The sequence below is a fragment of the Desmodus rotundus genome, chromosome 12, assembly GCF_022682495.2.
Source record: "Desmodus rotundus isolate HL8 chromosome 12, HLdesRot8A.1, whole genome shotgun sequence".
Classification (NCBI taxonomy): Eukaryota; Metazoa; Chordata; class Mammalia; order Chiroptera; family Phyllostomidae; genus Desmodus; species Desmodus rotundus.
In genome coordinates, this window is record NC_071398.1 from 65259828 (window position 1) to 65274792 (window position 14965).

General features: G+C 47.9%; 1 long non-coding RNA gene across 5 annotated transcripts in view; it reads left to right on the top strand.

Moving 5' to 3' along the window:
• The first annotated feature begins 204 nt into the window (after positions 1-204).
• LOC112313777 (uncharacterized) overlaps positions 205-14965 on the top strand; it is a 52706-nt gene continuing 37945 nt past the window's right edge. For 2 of the 5 annotated variants that reach the window (XR_008425806.1, XR_006656877.2), the window contains exons 1-5: positions 1393-4262; positions 4415-4513; positions 9759-9897; positions 10978-11049; positions 13781-13946. This is a non-coding gene — a long non-coding RNA (uncharacterized lncRNA). Of the gene's footprint in view, positions 309-1392; positions 4263-4414; positions 4514-9758; positions 9898-10977; positions 11050-13780; positions 13947-14965 lie in introns of those variants that run through there. The other 3 variants (XR_008425807.1, XR_008425809.1, XR_008425808.1) reach the window with 3 other exon arrangements.

Sequence of the window (14965 nt, forward strand, 5' to 3'; positions counted from 1 at the left end):
TCTGGGCCCCTGGGCTCTCTTTCTCCTCCCAGATTCCTCCTGCTCTGTTTTGCAAAGTCATGCTGCTCTGCCGTAGCTGCTGGCCCCAAGTGTGCATACCCAAACCCAAACACGGCTTAGATCAATAAGCTAGGGGACCCACCCTCCTCAAGATGACGAGATCGAGGTTACAAACAAAGCATTGTGTTGTCGTTGCAACAGAAAGCAGTCAGCATACGGATTAGTATCAGCTGTTTCCTTGGCCCCATCGCTTTGCTCTCTGGCCTTCTGTTTCTTACTCTCTAAGAGGCACAGATGGGCCAATCTGGGTGAGTCCCTTCTACCAGTCAGCTCTCAGTTTGTTCTTGACTTAAGAGTCAAGTGGAAGGATGGTTGGGGATGAAGAAGGCAGCTACATAAACCCAAGCCTTGGGGTGGGGGTGGGGGTAGTTGAGGATGGGAGGGGGAGAGAGGATGAGGGAGGATAGGGTCCGGATGGCGGAGGCAAGAGGAGTGAGGAAAGGGAGGTGGGGCTGCCCCCTCTAGCAGGCCTGCTGCAGCCCCAATGCAGAGCTCTATGGAGAAATGGCTCTGTCGCTGCAGCCGCCCACACTCTGACTGCGCGAAGGCTCACACTGGGCCCAGGATAGATGACTTCTTGATGAAGTGCATGCAGTACCCCGCAGGGGCCCGCAGCCTCCAGGAAGAGAAGAGCTCAGCAGAAAGCGCATTCAGCTTTCCAGAACGCCCAGCCCTTCTCTCGTCTGCTTTCTCTTTAAAGTAGACATTCCTGATGTGCTGTGCTATCTGTAGCTTCTCAATAAGCAAGAAGGGGGAGATGCAGCCACAGCAACAGCCCCGTGGCCGTTTCTGCGGGAACACCTATGGATGTCTACTGCAACGGGCAAGAGCAGAACAAAGTCGCTTTTATGTCCAGCTTTCCAAAAGCCTTTGTGTGCTTCAGAAGCGGGTTATTATTGCATTATTAAAGCCCCAGTGAGCGGGGCCAAGGCACGGATACGCTAGAGCTGTCCCGGGCAGCCTCAGCTAGTTCAGACTTCTCATCCTGTGACCTAACCTGACTCCTGGCTTGCCATCCTCGCAGCGCAGCCAAGGGGGAGCAGGAGGGCGAGGCCAGGCCCTTGCCCAGGACTGCTCACCAAACTGGTCCGTTCAGTTCCCAGGAATCTTTTGGAGCATAATCCATTTTAGCAATATTGTGTTTCTTAAAGCACCAGCAATGTAGCATGGAGGCGAAACTGTTGCATAAGGCCATAACTGAAACCAGCTTTTCCCGGGTTTCAGCGAGCAGGTTGCTCAGGGGAGGCTGGGAGGACCACGTGTTCAGGTGGATGTGTGTGGCTGGGGCGGAGGATTGGGGGTTGGGGTGGGGACCGTCTGGGCGGAGTTTGCTGAGCCCAGGTTGGAGCACAGGTCAGTGCCAGATTGTTACAGATCCCTAGTCCCTGCACCTGTGAGCTTTGTCGTCGGTCCCAAACCCTGCTGTCACAGAGGAAGAGAGGAAGCCCAAAGGGGCAAGGTGACTTGTCCAAGGTCACCCCAGTCAGTCGGCGTCCCACGGAGACAGCCACAGCCTGCTCAGCCTGTGCAGCACTCTTCCTCCAGGGCTGCAGGCGCGGCGCCCTTCAAGTGTCAGTGCCAGGTTAACCCTGGTGTTCGGACAGCTAAGTCCCGGGAAGCGCGGCCTGTGTTTTTCATTGGCCCGTCTGTGGCATGCAGCAAGGCCCAGGCCCAGTTAGGAGCTTAGCTTCCGGACAAACTCTGAAAACAAAAAAGATCAATGTCCCATCTTCCAACCAGCTCCACTGTGCTCTCCTCATAGTAAGGCAGAGACACAGCCCTGCTGCAGAGGATGCGGCGCAGCGGGGGGCTGCCGTGGGTGCCGGCCCTGCAGCCCGCGCGCCCTCTGCAAAGGGCGCCAACCCACCACCACCCTGGCAAAGCGCTCCTCATCTTCTCCGTCTTGTGTCGTTTATCCTGGAGTAAAAAAGCTTTTCCTCTCTGCTGGTCCTTTCTCTGTACTTTCCTTTTACCTCACTCCTATTCACTAAGGGTTTCACTTTTCTTTTTTTTTAATTTATGACTTCCAGGTTCAGGTTCACTTTTTAAGCAATAACCACCAGACTGTTGATGAGCCCTGCCTACACTGCACTGTTTGAAGCCAGTGAGCCCATCTTCAGGCTCCTGCTTCCCCTCGGAACATAGTCTTCCAGCTACCTCTGTTCATATGCCGCTTCCTCCGGAAGCCTTCCCTGGCCATCACCTCGCCCCCCCCCAGGAAGCTTCCGCCCTAAGAGCAAGACCCATTAGTCACAACATCCTAGAGACACCCTGTGGGAGCTCTCAGGACACGTGGAATGCTTTATTTATACGCGTATCTTCCCTTTAGATCTACCCTGTCCAATATGGTAGCTGCCAGCCATATGGGGCTTTTGAGCTCTTGAACTGTGTGTAGTCTGAATGGAGATGTATCGTAAGTACAAGATATATACCGGATGAGAAACAACATGAAAAAATACCATAACATGTCTCATTGTTAACTTCTATATTAATTTTTATATCGATTACATGTTGAAATGATAATAACCTAGATAGTTGGGTTAACTTAAGTGTCTGATTAAAATTAAGTTCACCTGTTTCTTTTTGCTTTTTTGCTGTGGCTACTAGAAAGATTTAAATTGCATATGTGGCTTGCATTACATTTCGATTGGACAGGGCTTCGACTGTAACACTATGTAAGGGACTGTAAGACTGTAAGGCACCATGCCTTAGTCATATCAGTACCCTCAGTACATAATACAGACACATATTGGGGTGCTAAGAAAGTGTTTGTAACAATATAAGTGTCACCTCATATTGTCACCTTTGCTGCCAACCTGCCTGTCTCTACCAGGACACGTGGGTCGTGAGCACAGAGACTGTGCCTCACCTGTCACAGCACTTGGTAAGAGTCGGATGCAGAAGAAACGTTAAAGAATGGAGGTAAAGGGAGCATTTTATCTTTGTGTGTAGGGAGAGGAGTTTTCAACTTTTAGTCTTGGCTTAATTCAGCTGGGGACTACAGACGCGGCACGGAAACCTGAGGTCACGGGGTAAGAGCGGAGAAGCTGCGATAGCCTCGCTGGGCTTCCCAGTTAAGACAGCAGAAGCAAGCAGAGGAGGAGCTGGCCGCGTCCCCAGGGCTGCCCAGCAGTCTGTAAGAAGAGGGCCAGGCTTCTCTAAGAGTCAGGAACTAGGAAAACCACTCTGGGCTGTGCAAATAAACACAGGACAAAGGACACAGACTGTAAAGACTGACATTAGAACAATACCGGTTAGCGTGTCCTCTTAGGCATTGATCAACATGGTGTTAATTTCAAGTTGTAAAAGTCTTCCATGTTTTTTTTTCTGACTGTAGAAATAAGACTGGCTCACTGTAGAAACAAAACAAAATGTAATGGCCCAAGCCTCACAATTACATAGAAATGTTAAGTTGAAAAGTCATAGTCCTCTGTGACGCCATCCAAACTGTAAACTAAAGCCGCTAATAACAGGTCGGTGTTCTTCCTTCTAGGCATTTCCATCATACAGATACTTTCCTTGCTTTTGCTTTTTCAAAAAACATAAATGAGGTTATATTCTGAATATCATTCTGCAACTTGTTTTTTAAATGTAAAGATACATTGTCAACATTTTTCCAGGTCAGTGTGTACAGATCTAGCCCGTTCTTTTCAGCTGTGGCAGAGTGTTCCATTTATTTAAATAACACCCTAACCAGCGGACGTCAGCACTAAGGATACTTTCTCACTCTTGCAAAAAGCCTGCGGGAAGCATTCTCAGACGCGTCTTTTCAACTTTCGGGTTTCGATAGAGCAAAAACAGCTACATTTATCTCCTAACGAAGACAATGTAGCTAAACAGAATAGTACCCCTGTATTTTTTTTAAAACCCAGATTGGGGTGGGCGGACCGCCAGGGGATAGTGGTAATAACGGTGGATGTTTGGGCTTGATTTGAGGGTTTGTACAACCATGCAAGAAAAGTCCATTTACCATGAATCTCATCTTCCAACTCTCTAATTCTAAAACTGTTACTTTTAAATTTAATCTAAATGAGATTGAATCTAAAAGCGCAACTTTGGATCAGCCTGTGTGAAGTCCAAGAACATCATCTTACCCGTACCCCAGGAGGAACTGCAATTGGATACATCCTCAGGTCTGGCATTCCCTGGGTCGGTTTACACTTTTTCCTATTGAAGGACTTCTGGGTTCTCTAGTTACACAGGTAATTGTGGCTTGAAATTCAAAACAACAGTATGTCTTTCATAATTCTCCTGAGAAAGAGAAATTCCAAGAGTGAACAATGCCCCTCGGGTCTCTCCTTCCCGACCAGACGCCCAAGGAACATTAGTAACCAGTTTGGACATTTTGTTACAGCACCTCGGATGCCTGTTTCCCATGGTGCACTATCGGCCAAGTTCTGCGGAAGAACGTTGCATACATCATGCTGCTTAATTCTCACAACAAATTGGTGAGGTGAGTCGTCTGCTCCCATTCTACAGATGGGACAAACCGAGCCCTATGTTTCATGTTTAAGGGGCTTCCTCAGACTTATCAACCCAGGAGGGAGATCAGCTGGTATGAAAACTCAGATCGGTTTGTCCCAAACCTGCACCTGTCTAGGCACCAGGCTGTGGTCCACCACACCAGGGCCCCCCCTTGCCTTGTATCTGTCAGAACTCCCTGAGCTGTGAGTGACAGGAAGTCAAAGCAAAGCAGCTCAAGCCCATCAGGGAAAAAATTGACTCACATAAAGATGGACTTGGACTTCAGGCATGGCTGCACTCAGGGGCCCAGATAGTGCTGTCAGGCTCTGTCTGTCTCCTCTGTCCCTTAGGGTTCTGGAACTGGCTTTACTCTCCAAAGGCTCTCTTGTCTGGGCCAAAACCTTACAGCCCATCACCCCAGGGAGAAAAGGAGACAGGGAGCACCCTGCCTCTCTCCCAGTGTCTATACTGTCCACGATTCAAGTCTTAGTGAAGGTCCACATGCCTCTTTCTCAACCGATCACTGTGGCTTGGGGTGGGGAGTAGCCTGCTCGCCAGGCCTCTGGCTCAGGCCCACCCCTGTGACCAGGGGCCTTGGGGCCAGCCTTATCTGAGTCACAACGGGTGGCTCCCCACAGAATATGGTCCTGCAATGAATGCACACAGCTCTGGATAGACCCAGGACACAGAAATCCTCTGCAGAATTCTTTTTTTTTTTTTCACTCAGCAACAGCTCATAAACCCTGTTATTTGCTGAGAAGAACTCATACTTTAGCTACGTAGGGATTCCATAATGGTTTCTTTTTTTGGCATGTTTCTCTTGCATTAGTACACGCAGTCTGCACAAGCTATATGCATATCCCACTGGCGTAGTGTGCCCTGCCCCTCTTCCCCCAATTAGTGTGATAGCACTGTCCTTTTTTTAATGCTTTTGGCTGCAATTTACACAAAGCTGTAATTAAATGTCTTAGACAGTGTGGAAAATATCTCCCCCCTCCCCTGCCCCAGCGCACGAGGAAGTCCCAGGTTGGGCAGCCCCAGGTAGACTGAGCCCGTGGCTCCGGCTCTCTCCATTTCCTCTCCGCCATCGGCTTCTCCCTCAGTGTGCTGCCGCCCGGGCTGCAGGAGGGCCGCACAGTCAGGCACCACAGTCGGGCACCACACCAGATGAGACAGCTTCCTGCAGAAGACACGACTCTGGCTGCCTTGTGTTTCTTTTGCCAGCACTGAGTCCCCTGAGTTACCGGCCTTGAGCTATCCAATAGGGGTGGCAATTGATACTTACATTTTAATTCATTAGAATTCCATAAAATCAAGCCCTGGCCGGGTAACTCAGTGGGTTAGAGCATCATCCCGCCACACTGAGGTTGTGGGGTGACCCGCAGTCAGGGCGCACACGAGGAGCAACCAATGAAGGGACCAGTAAGCGGAACAGCAGATTGATCTCGCGATCTCTCTCTCTCTCTGTCTCCCTTCCTCTCTTTCTAAAATCAATATATAAAAAATTTTTTAAAAGAATTCAATATAAATCGAAGTTCCCAGTCATGCTCGCCCCATTTCCGTTATTGCAGGTGCCTCTATTGGACACTTCCCTAAATTAATCACTGGCGAGAAGAATGCAATTACTCTGGTTGTCAAGGAAAACACCAGTAGTGAAACCCATCATTGATATTCATTAAACTCTGACCTTGTGCCTTGACTTTGCAGGCGGCTGAGAATGCAAAGATAGACTTGGCCCTTAAGCTCAAGGCACTCCCACTCTAGCAGAGGTGACAGCCAGGTGTATGGACAGCCACAGGGAAGGGTGACATTCCTAAACTCTGGAAGGCCAGAGGGTCTCAGAGCTCTGTGCAAGGACAGGTTGCTTCTGATGGCGAGCTGGGAAGGTCAGCTTCAGAGCATGTGTGTGGTGCAGCGTCCAGGGCGGATCGGAGGCCGTTGCAGCAGTCCCGACAAGCAAAATCAAGGTTGAGAAAGAATGGAAAGCAGGAGACAAAGGCGGAGTACCTTGCCCGAAGGGTCTGAGTTCTCCTGAAAGTTAAGAACCAGACTGACTTCATAAAAAAACAAATTAGGGTTGCAGAGTACAGGATGGAGCAGAAGAAGGTTTACGGTTGCATGTATGGAAAATAATACAATATTAATAAATAATAATACAAGAATAAACTGTTTCACGTACTCAAAACTTTATACCTAGTTTTGCCCCACTCTGTGTTTAAAAGAATGTTTTGGGGTTTTCCCAAGTTCATCTTGTAAAACAAACCATTAGGATAAATTGTGAGGGGACCCGAAGACAGCAGCCCGTTGTGTGGGATCTGAACCCTCTGTGAGAATTTTACTGTTTTAGAAATAGATTTGTAGAGAGAGAGAGAAATGTGGATCTGTTGTCCCACTCATTGATGCCCTCATTGGCTGCTCCTTGTATTCGCCCTGACTGCATCACACCCACACCCTCGGTGTGTCGGGACGACGCTCTAACCCACTGAGACACCCGGCCAGGGCCATGGATTTTACTTTCAATGAGTAGTAAAATTAGCCCTCACACTGCCCCTATGCTAGCTGTTGTCTGCAGAACATACATATTTGTTATGACTCAGTCTTCTAAATTGAGATCCAAATGTTTATTTAAATTGTAACAGAGTGACTGGGTTGTAGTGATGTCATTTCAAAAGATTACTGGGTTATGTTCCCACGGGTGGTTTGGTCCATGAATGATGGGCTGTATGGACAGGGGAAGACTTGATTGCACCCAGCTGACCCCTCTCTGGAGCAGCCTAACCTAGCAGGACACCTGCTCTAGTGGTGTCACTGCAGTCACCTCTGCTGGAACTGGTGATGACCCCCCGGACCCCCTTTGGCCCGACATGGTGGACTTGTGGCTTCTCAGTTTGTCCTGGCAGCACCCCCACCCCCATCCTGCAAGCATGTGCCACCCCATGTCCAGGGCGTTGAGCTCTGGTACTCTTTCTCTCCATGAATAGAGAACCCCCCACCCCTTCACCATGAAGTCAGTGAGGCTTAACCTTCAGGGCCCTCCCTTGCGCTGGCCCTTCTAAGGTCCTGGAAGGCATCTTGCTGTTGTGTTCGCGCAGTCATATGTTTTTGTGAAGCTCCCAGGAGGAAGACATTTTTGTTGCAGTTGATTACCTGTGCCACCTCTGTCACTCAGATTCCCATCCATCGCCTTTCTCTTCAGGTGGGGTGACATTGGAGGGGACCCAGCACTGGGGTGTCAGCTAAGAGAAACATGAGTTAAAGGAGAAGTCTAGTCTGGGTGTCTGAGGGTGCATGTGTGTCGGCCGCAGCCACTCCCATGGACGGCTCTGTCGCTGCCAGCTGTCCCGGAACGGAAAGGCTTTCTGGAACACTCCTATCGCTTACTGTCGCGGTCCTCAGATTGAGGGCCTGGACCCTGTGGGAACGTAAGCGTGCCCTCAGCGGCTCCGCCAGGCACACGTGGGGAGTGGAGGAGAGATGAAGTTGGAAGTGTACTGGGCCAGAGGTACACTATGGAAAGCTCTTCCAAATATGAGACGGGGGAAGTCGTTAAGCGGGTGACTCAGTTTTCACGACGCCTGATCGGACTGCAGTCCTCTCTTACCGGGAAAGTGCCTGGGGTTGTAGCATATGCAATTACTGAAAAAAAGAAAATCCATCTTCCTTTTTGTTATGTTTAATGGGACTTGTGAGAAATAGCATTTATGAGAATTTCCATATTTATAGGGCATCTGCTCCACGCAGAACAACAAAAGCAAGTATATTTTAACCATATATGGTAAAAATGGGAGTTTTCTCAAATTTGAATGGAATCATAAACAACTACATGACGTTGTTACCAATAAGGAGTTGGGAGGCTGAAATAAATCTTTTTGAAGTATCAATAACAATAAAAACTTTGATCAGCCGTTCTGGAGCCTTCAGGAAGGAAGGAAATATTAAATTAAAATAAGTTTTCTCCCTTTAAGTTATGATATGACAAAACTAGTATCAAGCAGAGGGACAATGAAAGAGTTTGCAGGCAAAAGATGTTTTTAAAAGAAAAAGATTTTAAAGACATACAGTAAATAAAAGGCAGTAAGGTTAATAACAAGGCAGGTAAAGATATTTTTTTTTCTGTATTTATGTCAACTTCAACTTTTTTAGTTTATTATAACTCTTAATTTAAATAAATATTTATATTTATAATCATTTTTCTAGTCATAATGTTTATATTTTGGACAGAGGATCCCCAAATCTAAAAAGCTTCAGGCCCACCGCCAAGCCTGGACTAACAAGTAATCAAGGGAGAAACTGAGGCAATATTAAAGCTTACTTTTTTTCCACTCATAGCTGGTGAGTTTCTATTTCTGTGTGAGGCTCTGCTCCCAGAGAACAGTGTTTGTGCTTTTGGAACTGGAAAATCCATGGAAGGAAGGACAACAGACACTAGATTTGGGTGGAATTTGGGCTTTCCAGTGGACTTCTGTAAACTGAGAATCTCGTCATCTGTAAAATAAGAGCTTTGGGTTAGTTGAGCTGACAGTTCCTTTCCAGGGCTCTGTTTCTGGCTCTAAAGCTAAGCGTTGCTAAGTCAAAGTATTCCATGACTGGCTGTGCAGGACACAGAAGAATGGCTGATGAATTTTTAATTTGCAATGAACTGCTGCTACATTTGCGCAACCCGATCGTTCCCATACGTAGGTTAAACATATCCCTCTCATATTATTTGCACTTTTCAATTATTTAAATATCCTTTTTCATAACAGGGCCAAGGTAAACTCTTGCACTGTCCCCTTCCGCTTGCGGGAATCAAATCCTGCAGGTGCAGAACCTGAAGCGGCGCAGCTTCGTGGTACGGTTGCACCTCCACGTCCGTTTCTATAACCTCCGAATGTTTTAAGCTGTCCTTGTAAATGCGATCCTAGAGGGTACACCGAGCAGGGATAATTATCTCCATTTAACCGATTTGCAAACTGGAATGGAAAAAGGCTAAATCACTTTTCTGGAGACAGAGGCAACTGGAATCCTCCAGTACCCACTCCCCCTAGGAAGGTCAATATGCGGCAATAGGTGTCTGGGATGGAGAAGTGGATGCTCTGGTTGTCCTCAGTGACTGGCATATACTATTAGCCTAAAGCCCTAGGATTTTATGAAAATGGGAACATTCCTCTTTACCTGCCCTTACTCCGTCCTTTCCTTCCACCTCATTCCTATTCACTAAGGGTATCATTTTTTAAAAAATTTATGTTTTTCAGGTTTGTTTTTAAAGCTATAAACACCAAATTATTGATGACCCCTGCCTACACCACACTGTTTGAAGCCATGAAGCCCATCTTCAAGCTGCCTGTTTTACCTCTAAATATGGTTTTCCCATGATGCATCTGGCTACCTCAGGTCAGGTACCACTTCCTCCAGGAAGTCTTCCCTGACCATCACCTTCTCCCCAACATATCCAATCCCAAAGCCATCCATCGTGGGACATGAGTGGCAGAGTAGTGCCCATGCAGAGTGAGATCAATGCTTATCCATTGTCTGAGACAGATCTGGTATTCATGTTAAATATTAGAGGAAAGGCAACTGAGAGCAGCCAGTCCCTGAATGTAAGTGAAACACTGTCCCGATCCCCCACCAGCCCCAGTGCACAGCTAAATGTGCTGGCCACGTGACTAGTCACATCAGCTAGCTCTGAGCCTGCAGAACAAGACAGCGCGTGTGGGCACGGGTTGGCTGGCTGGCTCTGGCTCCTTCTCCCTGACCTGTTCTCCACTGGGTGCTTAGGAGTAGGCGGTTTATTCCAGTGCAGTTAGGCCACAGGAAGAGGACACGGGAACTTCCTGCCACAGTGCCCCTCGGGGTATGTGCACCCACCTGCTCAGGGGCCTCTATTCAAATATCCACGACACACAGCTTTGTGACAGCCGGTGCCTCGCTGTGCCACCCTCTCAGTAAAGGGATGGGGGCTTCCTCTGAGAGGGGGCCGCTCAGGTGAGAGGGGTGTTTCTAAGAAGTGCCGCAGTGAGGGCTCGGCTGGAAGGTCGGACAGCTCACAGGTGTGTACCAGAACATACATATTTTTCCGTGTGAGTGATTCGGGGCGCAGCTCTGGGCCCGAGCCTATTCCTCTGAGGGCTCCTGTTGTCAGGACTCACTTTTGACAGGGTCTGTCCAGCCTCGTTGTCCAATCACTGTCCTCTGTGACTCCATCAGGCCATGGGGACACTCGAAGTCACCAAGGCAATCAAAATTTCAGCCCCCGTTAACACAAATATAATCCAAATGAAAGAGAGAATTGCAATATCCAACCCTAGTTTCTCAGAGTTTTGAATGGAGAAAAATGTATCTTGGTTTTATTATCCACCCAAGTATTGCTTTGTAAGGTTCCTTCCTACTAACATTTACTATCCCTGACAAAAATGTATGTTTTTAGTGTTCCCTGCACATCTGTGCCATTTCCTGTTCTTTGTTCATCTACAGCTATTGGAAGGGAAGGGATGGATGGAGGAGGAAAAGATAACTCATGCTTAAAGAGCACCGTCAGATGCCAAGGTGTGTACAATGAATGTTTTTCTATGCTTTCCTACAACTTTCAGAGGTTGGTATTAGGACCCCCTTATGGTTATGTGAGCTGTTAATGTCAGAGGAAGCTGGGTGAAGGTTATGTGGGGCCTTTCTAGACCATCTTTGTGACTCTCCAATAAGTGAAAAATTATTTCAAAGTGAAAACTTAAAAAATCCGATGGTTTTGCAGCAAGGCCGCCCTTCTGGAGTCAGACAGACCTAAGTTACAACCTGTGCACTACCTGTACTCCAGGGTCTCGGGCAAATCAAAGCCACACAGTCTCCCTGAACCTCATTGTCCAACGGCCTGGCACAGGGAAACACTCCCTGAACAGCAGTTGCCTTTGTTGCAATAAGCGTTATAGTTGCAGCCAAGTGTTATTACTGTAACAACGGGTTAAGTATATGGCCTGCACTTCCCTTTTCAAATTTTTTCTGATGCACACCTCCTAGCATCCTGACACACCCTATACTTAAGCCACATCCACTTGTCTACTGGGCAAATACCTCCGAGTGTTCTAGCTGCTGTACCGGCTGGTGATAGAGCAATGAATGAAACTGACCAAAATCGCTGCTGTGAACAACTTACATGCTGGTGGAGACAGACAGGCAATAATAAGTAAAGTTTATAGTGTGCTGGTTCTCAGAGTGAGTCCCACGTTCAGCAGCATCAGTATCACCCGGCAGCTTGTTAGAAATGCACATTCTCAGGCCCCACCCCAGACCTACTGACTCAAGAGACCTGGGGGTGGGGCCCCACAGACAGTTTTAACAAGCCTTCCAGGTGGTTCTGGTAAGTACTCGGGTTTCCAAACCACTGATGGAGCACGTCAGTGACCGTCAGCGTACTGGAGAAACTAAAGCAGGAAGGGGGTGGTGTGTCCGAGTGAGGAGGGAAGGTTACAATTTTAAATAGGGTGGTCAAAAAAAGCCAAAGACATGCCCTGGCGGGAGTGGCTCAGTAGATTGAGTGTCAGCCTGTGAGTCAAGAGGCTGCTGGTTTGATTCCCAGTCAGGCCACATGCCTGGGTTGCAGGCCATGTTCCCAGTAGGGGGTGTGGAAGAGGCAACCATATATTGATGTTTCTCTCCCTCTCTTTCTTACTCCCTTCCCCTCTCTAAAAAAATAAATAAAAATCTTAAAAAAAAAGCCAAAGACCGAAAGAGGATGAGGGAGCAGGCCTCCAAGGTATCCCGGGGAAGACTGTCTTAGGCAGAAGCAATACCAAGTTCAAAGGCACTGGGGTTTTGGAAGGACAGCAAGGAGACCTGAGCAGCTGGATTGGGGTGAGCAAAGGGGAGAGAGCAGGAGGAGAGGGGGTGGAGGCTATGGGGCTCCAGGCCTCGAAGGGACTTGAAAGCTGTTGCAAAGAGTTTGACATTTCCATATTGAACCATAGTTCTTCCAAAGAACACTTTACCTTTCCTACCTAGGTTGGAGTTCTCCCTCACCCCGCACCCACATGCCTGGCCTAGTCAATGGTCCCAGCCAATTCCTCTCTTCCTTAGTTTCCCCATGCATGCCGTCAGAACAAGCCTCTCCCGTCCCTAACTTCTGCAGGCACCTTGGTTTATCCCAAGCTACAATGTACCTTCACCCAAATATAGGCTTTGCCTGTATTTTGCCCTGTTGGGTTGTGTCCCCCCAAAACAGGAACTTAGCCCTTTCCCGGCTGGACTCCCACTGCCCATCACAGTGTCCGTGCGTTGCAATGCTACAGAAATATTGACTGAATTTCTCTTAATGCATCAGGAGAGAAACCAGCACATTACTGGCACTGGGCAAATATTGCAAATGTTGCCAATGACTTTGCAATTTTCCTAAGAGATAATAAGAAGGAAAACTTAGAGATGTATTCTCAAACCACCAAAGCATTTTGGATGCAGTTGTAGGACTGGTCCAGAGCTGGACTAAAACCTGCACCTCACTCCTCACTTCCAGCCTCTCTTCCTTCATGCCTGATGGCCTGGCCAGTTCTGTGTTGCCGATGGCTCGGGTACGGCCGGAGTGTCAGAGATTCCCTGCTAGCCTTGGGCCCACGTGCACCAAGGTGGGAGGTGGGCTTGAACTCCAGCTCTACCACCCACAAGCTCCTCCACCCTTTTTCTTTTTTTTAATATCACAAACCCTTTTAGCATCTGGGGAAACCTGTGAGCTGTTACCCAGTACTGTGAGGTTTGAAATGCATAAAATAAAGCCTAAGATTACGTAGGAAACACATTTTCCTGAAATATAATTGAGATTATGTTAAAAGTCACCAGGATATTAAAAAAAATAAAATTGTTAGAGTACTATTTTTGCCTCAGCATTAAACCATTAAGTAATGAGATCTAGAGGCAAGTTCAATCAGTGCAAAATCCTGACGTAACGATGAGCATGGGAGAAATTCACAACAACTGTGCCGTGACGTGAAATTTATCTGCAGTTCCTCGCGCTGACATAGACCCAGGTACCGCCGTCCCTACAGTGCGCGTGGGTTCTGTCCACAATCGAGGGAAGTGCCAAGTTTTAGCTTGTCCCTGACTCTGACCGTTAGAGGTTGGTAGGGGAAAAAATACTTTTTCTATCCCATTTTATTCTGTGTGCTATGCAAGGACCCCTTTGACCCGGCATGTAAGTTGGGATACATTACTGTACCTCTCTGAATTTCAGTATTCATATCTGTAAAATGATGCGTAATAAGTGGCAGCTTTTTTCTTTCTTTTTTTTTTAAAGCAGGAGTGGCAGTAGCTAAAGTAGGTGAAGACTCCCCGTCGTCTGGAATGTACTCTGGGTCAGATCTCTGGTCTACCCGTTTGGCGCTCCTCTTTTTCAGTTGAGAGTCCAGAGCGTGCACGCCACTGGAGACGAAAGCCTTGCAGCTTGAAGAGACTCCTAGCAAAGAGTGAGTGCTCCGGATGCGCTGTCACCCTGCACTCTGGCCTCACCTACCTCCCGCCCAGAGCTAGGGAGCGGGGCACTGGTCAGGCCAGGAGGAACTGTGGGTGGCTTCAGAAAGGTGACAATACTTGGGACAATCTACCCTAACTCACTCACTTCCTCCAGAGGACCTGTTAGGAAGACTAAACTGTTTGCCAGACAAGATCATATTTAGTCCATAGCTGTGGTCTCGGAGAGGATTTTCCCAAAACTCAGCAGTGCACTTAATTACAACCTTGCATGTGCCTGCCTAACCCATGTATTCTAACTCATTCTCCAATTAATTTCCATCCTAAAATAGTATCTTTACTATCCTTCAGTGACATTAAGCTGGGTTTCCAAGCCCTTGAAAGGTATTTCCTCTGGGCCCAGGCCTCCAGAACTGTTCTCTTTCGAGACCACGTGATTTCTTCAAGCTCCGTGGTATGCAGCTCCTTAAACTCCAGTTTGCGTCAGTCACCCAAGGAATCCAGTCAAATACAGATTGCTGGGTCCACCCAGAGATTCTGAGTCACTAGGCTTGGGGCGGCGGGGGGTCGGAGGGGGTACGTGCCTGAGAATCTGCATTTCTAACCACTCCCAGGTTCCTTTACCTCTATGAACCCACTTTCTTTATTATTAAACCAGGGCAATAATACCTTCTTTACAGGGATGTTGAAAGAATTAGAAAAAGGTAACATATATAAATGTATTCAAAGCACTAAGCCCCTAACAAATTTAATAACTACTAATTCCCACGATGGCGCACTGTGGAAAGAAGGCTTTCTGAAGATGCCACCAGAGCCGTCTTGAGGAAGCAGCAGCAATTAGCTGGGGAAGAAGGGAGTGAAGGGCGTTCCCAGAATAAAGAGCAGTGTTCCGTGCTGGGGACCTGAAAAACACGGCCCGTTCAGAGAGCTGCCAGAGGTTACACTTGGCTGAAGCAGGTGCACGGATACTATGTGCATAAGCAGGGACTTGAAAACAAGGGCCTTTTGTGCTGTT